We start from the raw sequence: 9,669 nt of genomic DNA, 5'->3' as shown, positions 1-9,669 counted from the left end.
CCGAAAACATTCTTTTTTTTTTTTTTTTTTCAGGGGGGATGGTCACGCCGCAATCCCTTCTCCTCCATTCTCCTCTTGGGATCTTGGGCACGCACGCACACACGCCCGGCGTGAGTTTTAAGCCACCGGGTCCGGGACACGAACCGCGATCGACTACGTGGGAGTCCAGCGACATAGCCATTACGCTAACTGCTGGTTCCCCCGAAAACATTCTTGACAATCCTTTCCATTAATAGGCTGGTTTAACTAGGGGCCAGTATGTTTCTAAACCACTTCTCTGGTTAATTTTTTGAATCATCAACCCCTTTCTGAATAGTTATGATATTTAGATCACAAGGTCATAGATGGGGAACCTTCTCCCATTGTACTTCATCTCTCTCCTTCCTGTCAAGCACTTTGAATATTTTGTTTATTGAATTTTGATCAGATAGAAGTTTTCTCTCTGCATCTCTCTTCTTCTATAACAGTAATACATTACTTAAGAATGAGAATTCATAAAGTCTGTGGTGAGGGCAATAATTGGAAGATGGCAGGAAATAGCGATCCTGTGCCCTGCTTCGGAGAGCCTTGGCTTGGAGCTCTGAGCTGCCTGGGTAGATGATGTCGTGGGGAGCCCTTAGGGCATTTTTAACATGTTGGCTATTTCCCATTATCTCAGAATGTGCGTTATTTAATAAAACAGCCCTGAGTAAAAGAGGCCACCATGTGGCTGTGGATCAGAAGGATTTTCTTATATTGAACAACCCATAATTCCTTTGTTTCAGGAAATCTCTAAGACTGACTTCCCAGGCTGCCTCCCAACCCCCACTGCATTTCCCTTGCGTACACAAGCTTGGGATTTAAAGCTAATTTATTTCTATCCCATTTTCTCTCAGTGTTTATTCTACATTTAATCAGTTGCCTTGGTCCCACTGCCACTTCACCCAGACTGCTGGGAAAGGATTACAGCCAGGCCCTGGCGCCTCAGCCTCCATTCACAGCATCTGGCCAATGTGCCAGAAAGCAGAAGCTCTCAGAAGCCTTCCTACTCTGTGACTGGCAAGTGCAGGAGTCTCCTGTCATGCAGCCTTCCCTTTGCAGAACATCCAGAAAATAGAAAGGATTTTTTTTTTTTGGAGAGGTTTTTGCTATAGGGCGCGTGCGCTCGCCAGACAGACAGAGACATAGAGACAGAAAGCGAGAAATCACCCCCCAGGGGGGATGGTCATGCTGCAATCCCTTCTCCTCCATTCTCCTCTCGGGATCTTGGGCACGCACGCACACGCGCCCGGCGTGAGATTTAAGCCACCGGATCCGAGACGCGAACCGCAGTCAACTACGTGGGAGTCCAGCGACATAGCCATTACGCTAACTGCTGGTTCCCGAAAGGATTTTTTTAAAGCCAGCTGGAAAGTACATGAAAGATAAAATAAAGACCACCTGCCCAATTTCTAGGAGTTCTTCCCTAAGTTACCTTCTGGGGTTACCTGGTTATTTAGATTCTCATGGCAAGGAGTGAGAACTCTTGGGACCCGAATGATGTTTTCCTACAAGGTTCAAATAAACTCCCCCATTCAGTTATAACTCCCTGTGAACTTTGACTTAAATGAAATGTAGATTCCTCTCTTTCAAAGGTGAGAAACTGTTAGGGGTTTATCAAACTAGTTTGAGCTACATGGGTGCCTTGTATACAGGAGACCTGTCAACCTCTCCAACCTCTCCCTTCCTTCTCTTCCTCTTTTTCCCTGTCTCTCCTGTCTTCCTTCTTTCCCTTCTCTCCTGTCTTCCTTCGTTCCTTTCTGTTCCCTTTCATCTTCATTCCTCCCTTCTTCCATTGCTATGGCCTTTTCTTAGATAAGCGTAGTGATTTTTCATGGCCCAAATCTCTCTTGCTATGGCTAAATTTAGCCCTAAATTCTTGAAGTCTGTACTGGAAGGTTCACTAAATCTGTATATCTGAGAGATAAGTAAAACTTTGTTTCCCTCATCAAACATGGTGAGATTTCCCTGTAGTATTTTGGTAAATGCCCAGCTTAGTGTCTATATGGTAACTTATTTAAATTTAAATTTTGTCTTCAATTCTGATTTGGTAACATATTCTAAGGGCACAAAAGGGCATGGTGAAAATACTTCCTCCCACCTTGGTCTTTGCTCCTCAGTTTCTTTTCCTCAAGGCAAGCAGCGTTGCCAGCTTCTTCTAGAGATATTTATGCATACTTAAGTAAACAGCCATATATTCCCACTGTTTTTATACAGGAGGTTTACCATAGATACATGACTTTATAGTTTTGTCTTTCAGGTGGGGGGTGGCACCAGATGTTGGCATGGTGGTAAAAGGCAGTGATGTCAAGGCTGACGCACATGTGTTGCTGGTTCACGTCAGGAAATCTTGAGTAAGCTGGCTATGCTTGTGCCCATGAACTGGGTTGGCTGAGGCTATGGGGGGGGCCCACTGTTAGGACCCATCAGAGGTGCTGTATCTCTATCTCTGTCTCTCTTAGTCATGAAATAAACTTTTTTTTTAAAAAAAAAAGTGCGTGTGTATCTGTTTAACAGAGAGTGCATGCCTCCATAGGAGGTGGGCAGAGAGAAGAAGAGCACCCTCTCACAGAATCTGGTCACACCACAGTCCCCTTTCCCCAGGTGGCCATCTCTTTAGGATTGTGGGCATGTACATGCACCAAGCATCTTTCAGGTGGACCAGGCTGGGATCTGCTCTGCACTCAGTTAGGTGGCTTCCAGTCCTGCAGCCTAACACACTACCAACTGCAGAACTGGAAGCCACCTGAGTGCAGTGCAGATCCCAGCCTGGATACTTTTGGGAGAATGCTTGCTCTAAATAATTGACTTATTACTAGGCAAAATTTATTGTTTAAATGAAGGAGCTATTTGATTGGTCTAAGAAGTGACTGCTGATGGCTTTTCAGAGCCAGTGTGACTCATGAAACATCTTAATGTTATGTTTGGAATGACTTTGTCATTTGTTCTGACTGGAAGTTCATGTAAGTTAGAATTTCACTTTAAAAGTGTAGGGGCTGGCAGGTGGCATGGTGGTTGGAGCACTAAACTCCCACATGGTCAATCACTAGACTCCCAGACCTGGTGGCTTGCATTCTCACCCTCCCTCTCTCTCGCTACTCAAATCAAAGAATAATGATAAATAAATAAATAAAATAAAATGAATAATTATTTTAAAATAAAAATAATAAATAAATAAACATCTGTAAAGGCAGGGACCAGCAAGTGGTGGATTAGGTGCTGGATTCCAACGTGACTGGCCATGGTTCAAGTCCTGAATCTGGAGCTTGAAACTCACACTGGGAACATGTGTGGATGCCCCACATCCTAAGAAGAGAATGAAGGAAAAGGGGTAGTGCATGGCCATTCCCCCCCCCGGGGGATTTCTCACTTTCCCTCTCACTGTCTCTGTCTCTCTAGTGAGTATATGCAACCTCTATTGCAAAAACCTTAAAAAAAAGTTTATAAAGGTAGTACATCCCCATGGCATGGTGGTTGAGGGAGTTAGATCCCACATGACTGACCATACAGTTAAAATTCCAGCCCTGTCACTTGAGAGACACACCAGGTGCATGTGCATGTGTGCTCCAAATTCCAGCAGGATGGAGAAATGGAGGAAAAAGGGTTGTGGTATGACCATACCCCATTGGGAGAGAGTACTTTCTTTCTCTGTCTCTCTAGTGAGCACCTGCACCCTCTGGAAAAGAGGGAGAGGTGGGCCAGCAGGTGGTGTGGTAATTAAGGTGCAGGATTCCCATGTGGCTGACCACAGTTTGAGTCCCAGACCCACAGCTTGAAAATCATACTGGGTACATGTGCCTGTGTGCCCAGAATCCCAAGAGGAGAAAGAAGAGCGGACTGTGGCATGATCATGCCTCCTGGGAGGTGATTTCTCACTTTCCTCTCTCTGGTGAGCTCATGTGCCCTATGGCAAAAAATTAAGCTGCACACTAGATCTCTCCTTGGCTGCAGTGTCTCCTGCCTACTATATTGGAATCATTTTGTAAGAAGCAGGTGTAGGGGTCTATGCTAGGTATACTATGACCATTAGGAACGTTGGACTCTGGTGAGGCCTAAATGCTTCATCTTTGCAATGGTGAAAAGTAAAAATGAAGAGCTTGACTATTTACATTTTCTCTGTTGATACTGCTGACAAGTTCAGACTGCTTCCATACTCTGGTGGCCAACTAGTTGGGCCATATCTCTTTTCATGGTCATGTTTCTAGTAAAGAGATTATCCTTAGGGGGTTTGGAGATGGGTAAGAGGATTTATCCTGAGTGTTTGCCAAGGCAGCCATTTTAATGCTTCTGGGAGAGTAAGGCTATTTACAGAAGACAAAAACTACATTTCTTGTCCTTTAAAGGAATGTGAGGGCTTAGATTCTTTCGGGCCAGCCTGTAGACCTCTAGAGGCCCTAAATACTAAAAAGAGTATACTGGCTCTCTTCCCTTACCTCCCTCCAAAGTAATAAAAAAAAAAAAATTTTTTTTTAAATCTTTAAGTTTTAAATTAAGCCTGCTAGTCTCAGAGCGGATGACTAGTTAGATTTTTTTTTTTTTTAAAATAATGTATCAAATATCACATTGACTCCTTATTTTCCCTCATGGTTTTTAGGCACCCATGCTTTACCTCAGGACAGATTGTGTTTCTCTGTCGTGTGATCCAACATTGAGCGTTTCTGATTTTCCTGAGGAGCCACTCTCTTCCTAGGACTTAGATGACAGGACTTATTTTATAATGTCAAGAATTCTGGAGGTTTTTTTTTTTTTTTTAATGTACTTTTGTTTATTTAAAAATATCTTTATCCAAACAGAACATTAAAATAACTCTGAAATTTTCTTCTAAGAAATGCATTTTCTTTTTGAGCGTTTCATGATGAAATCAGTCTTAATTTCAGTTCAGCCCGTGTGTAAAAACACACAGTGAGTGATTATTAGTCCCTGAAGGAGGCAAGACAGATGGAGCCCAGAATGGAATTGGCTTTATGATTAATTGAATCCTTAAAGAGTTGAATAGAGTTAGAGCTGATTCGGCCCAATCAGTGCCTTGAGACGGCTGGTGCTGTCCTGAGCCTGGGAGAAGAAAGGGTCACAATAACCCAGATTTATCCTCTATTAAAATGGATTGGATGTATGCACCAGACGGTTCCCATTTTTAAACCATTGATGCAGGATAATTGAAATGGAAACAAACAAGATTAGAACTAGATTACAGGTATTTGTGCAAGTTGCCTCCTAAATCAATCAGAGCCCATGATTTGTTCTGAGGGTGTTATCATTAGAATGAATCATTGAAACTCAGAGACACATCTGGAACTGTCCAGCCAGGAGGGGAAGAGGAAGGAGGGGGAGCAGAGAGCTACTTGGAGTTGAGAACTACATACCACTCCGCAGAGCTTTTCTGTCTTTTTTGGGCAGAAGTCTTTCAGAGAGAATTTCAGTTTAATTTTGGTCTTTTTTCTTTCCAGCAGGGATGCATAATGTATAGGTTTGAAATGACTGCTTCTTCTCCATAGTGAATAGATGGATGTGTTCTTTTTTTATGTTTGGCTCAAAGGGTCACCTAGAGAAGCTACTGCCCATGGGAACCTGCAGCCTAGGGAGAGGGGATGGAGAAGTCCTGGTGCTGTGGGGTTCTGCAGCCAGTTAATCACCAAGTCCATTAGGGTGATGGGAGCCCCAGGGCCTTACGGGGTCACCTCTTAGTGCAGAACATCATCTGTGGGGCTAACGACAGAGACGTTGGGGTTTGCCTTCACCTACCATTACACCTCCTGGGCCAAGTTCCCACCTGACTCCTACCTCCCCACCCCCACCCATCTATAGCCATGGTCATGGGGCTGGATGTGGGGTGAGAGCCCTGTCCTTGAGTGTGATTCTCATCCAGTCTCAAGCTCAGGAATCTAGGCACAAGGGACACAGTCTTGGATTTACAGGCAACTAACTGATATTTAAGTCATTATTTCACTTTGATGGGACTTTAAGTCCTTCTTTGTATAAACAAGAAGACTAGATAGTTGAGGTGCTTTGTGCCTTGAGAAGTGTGCCAATATTCCTTTCCTTTCTGAGATGTCTTCCAGGCGCTGATGCCAAGTCCCCGGCAGCATGCTGGGTTTAAACCTGTAGAAGCTTTATATCTGTAGGCAAGCCTCACCCTTACCTTTGAACTGTGTTTTTTTTTCTCCTCATTTTTCCATTTTGAGTTCCTGTGAGTCAGGCTGCAGGCAGCTCATTTACATGGGAGTCAGCCAGAAGGAAAGGCTTGAAGTCTACTTTCATTTTGCCGTGGGAGGTGTTTTCCTGTTGAATTGCTAACCAGGCAGGTCAGAGGGAATCATAAAGGATCTCACTCATCCCTAGATGGAAACAAGTACAGCAAAGTTTCTCAGAGGGAGGTGAAAAGAAGAAGAAGAAAAAAATCTCCCTTGATGACATTTTTCAACTTTGGCACTCTAAACTGAACATACTTAAAAGGCACTATCCCTAAGGAAAGGAGGTGAAGTTTCTTGGTCATACAGCAGGAGACAGTGGGAGTCAATAGCCCATAGGTTACTGTAGGGATGGAAGCCTTGCCCCTCTCTCCCCATTTCCCCATAGGCATGTCCTGCCATCACCTCTGCCGGCTGGCTGCTCAGGCTGTGGCTTCCACTGCTGCCATTGTGTCAAATACAAAGGAGTTTAATTTGTCTGTTTTGCTGGTGTCCCCTTTGTGAAGAATCATGCCTGAGAAGTATCTAATCCCCCTCGTGTCTGATTCAGCCTTTATTCTTGTCAGAGGCATCTCCTCCCTTTCCAGCTTAGCCTCAGCAGGACACTTTGCCCAGACCCTAACCTGGGCCCCATGACCAAGTAGTTGTTCAGATTTTTCTTCCTGCTTTTGTCTGGTTAGGGCATGGGAATCTTGTTTGGGGGTTTGCTTAATTCCCTGGAGCTTAGAAGCTTCAAAAATGTATAGGAAACAGGGACAGTTGGAGGTATAGTGTCAGTTTTTTCTGAGACTAAGTAGTATTTGGCATTCAGGGTCTAAGGAGTTGTTCCTCTTTTATTTGAGCCTGGATCCTATCTGCCCTGAGTGCATTTCTCCTGGAGTCCTGGAAATGGAGTTGTTCTGTTCAGAGACAAGTGGAAAGACTAGACACTTAACCCTGTGTGTTATGTAAGATAGGAATTATTTAGTGTCTTCCTTAGCCATTGATTTTTCCAGACCTTGTTTAGAACCTATACTCTCAGCCAGAGGCATATTTTAGACACCTTTGCAAATTCCCTAACAGAGCCTAAGGTGACAGGAAGCTTTTATTTTAGCTTTCAGGATGATACACAACACTTGCAACTATCCTGTTCCACCTATCTAACTGATACCCAAAGCTGTAGGCAGGGTATGTATCAGAGAGGTGACCATTTTCAACACAGGAAGCTCTGGGCCAGGGGGTAGTTAGGATCCATTTCTTTTTGCCGGCTTGTGTCTCACAGACTTTGTTTGCTTTGTTATTGTCATAATTCAGTTTCTACAAGGTCTCCCTGTTCCTCTTCTCTTGGGGGCAGAGTTCTGTGTTGGCACTGAGTGGATAGACAAGCTTATTTCGGAGAGGCTGGAGTATAGGAAACATATTAGGTTAGAAAGGGTGGCTATAGGACAGGCATCTACTTAGGTATACATCTCCAGTGTGTCTCATGGAGTTGGAAAGGACCTGTTCTTACTCTTTCTATATGGCATTCCAGCCTCTAGACTCTTGGCAAATGTGATTCTTGATGATAAGCAGAAAGGAGAAAAACTAAGCCAAGTAGTTCATGACTAAGGGCTTCCCACCAAAAAGGGTGCTTATTAGAATAGTGCTATGCTACCACCCTCTATGGATGTTTAAAAGGTAACTTTGTCTGCTGAAAGTCCTAACAGAACCATGTTGGGGAAACCCCAAAGGCCCCAGAGATACTATTCAGGGATGTAAAGGGACCCAGGGGCCAGGAGGCCACATTCCCACTGACTTGTACAGTGACCTTGGCCAGACTCCCAGTGCCCTTACCTGGAAGTGGGGGATATTCGCCTATATTTCTACATTTCCTTGTGCTATATAGAGAGAGATGAGATCGTTCCTATAAAATACTGATTGTCTTGGAAGAAAAATGATTGTATCTCTGCCAGTTGTTATTATTTATAATGACACTTGAAAATGGATAGGGCATCATTCTGACGAGCTGCAAATAGTGCCCATGCCTGTTTGTTTTCCAATTTATTCTCGCCTTTTCCTAATGAAGAGGGGTCAAATGCTGCCCACCCTGACACCTCACTGATGATCGAGAGGATTAAGCTTGAGGTAATGAGCACACTGGGGCCCCTGAACTGGACAAATGCATTTGGTGGCTGTGCTTGTTGCCCACACCAGATGGGCTCAGGGAAGCCAGCCCATTTGACAAATATTTATGGATTTCAACTCTGTTATGCTCTTATGGGATAAAAAAATGCATTTGGCATATTTACTGCCCTCAAAACTTTTAGAATCTAGACCAAGACATGAAGAATGTTTAAAAATAAGAGTACCCGGACCAGCAGTTGGCATAATGGCTATATCACTCGACTCCCATGTAGTTGACTGTGGTTCGAGTCCCAGACCTGGTGGCTTACACTCACACCGGGCGCTTGTGTATGCGTGCCCAAGATCCCGAGAGGAGAATGGAGAAGGGATTGCAGCATGGCTGGCCATTCCCCCTGGGGGCTGATTTCTCGCTTTCTGTCTCTCTCTTGGTCTTTCTGGCGAGTAACAAGCCCTATAGCCAAAAAAAAAAAAAAATACCTACGATATGCCAGGCACTGAGCTAAGCGTTTAGTACATTTTCTCATTGAATCTGGCCAAGTATTATTACAAAGGCAGAATAAATATTATTTCCATTTTACACATGAAGAGACTTAGGATGGATAAACCCTTGGCTAGGGTTACACAGCTAGACCCTAGACAGTACATAAACCAAGGCAGTATGACTCAAAAGCCAAGCTGCTAACCATGGGGCCATCCAAGTGTGGTGATAAATGCTGGGAGAGAGTAAGAGTGAGAGCAAGCGAGGGAGAGAGCGTGCTCACCTTTTTCTCCAGAATTGACTTGGGTAAGATTTGTGGCATTTGGGGCAGAACTAGAACTGCAGCCCATGCCTAACAAACCCACAGATAGTTTGGGTTCCTGTTGTTTTCTGTGCCTGTGAGTCATAATTAGCCTTTTTTCTTCCCTTTATTTCCTTGTGCCATAGGTCAGATCCAATCCCAGGGGGAAAATTCTGGGGTATGTGTATCAAGTGAGTGGCAGATAAGAAACTTGATTTGGTGACTCATCAGTCCCATGAAATGACCACCATCAAACATGCCATTATGAGGTGGACTCTAGTTCCTGAGGAGGATGGTTTGGGATTTCTTTCCTCCTTTTTTGATACATTGGGTTCTGGTGCCTCTGTAATCAGATTCATCAGTAGAGTTGTCCGTTCACATGCTTCTCATCACCAAGTCCTCCTTTTGGGATCACTGAGAAGAAGAATATCCTCTGGCATGAGTGTCATTCTAGCCTGTGGCCCTGGGCCCAGAAGCTTCTCATGAGAAAGCTCTTTATTGCCAAATATAGGCACCAGTGTGAACCTCTGATGCAAACACAAGGCTGCCATAGCAGCCTTAGGCCCACCTGCACTGGCAGG

Source organism: Tupaia chinensis, unplaced genomic scaffold, assembly GCF_000334495.1.
Source record: "Tupaia chinensis unplaced genomic scaffold, TupChi_1.0 Scaffold147608_1, whole genome shotgun sequence".
Lineage (NCBI taxonomy): Eukaryota > Metazoa > Chordata > Mammalia > Scandentia > Tupaiidae > Tupaia > Tupaia belangeri.
This window is presented reverse-complemented; position numbering follows the sequence as displayed.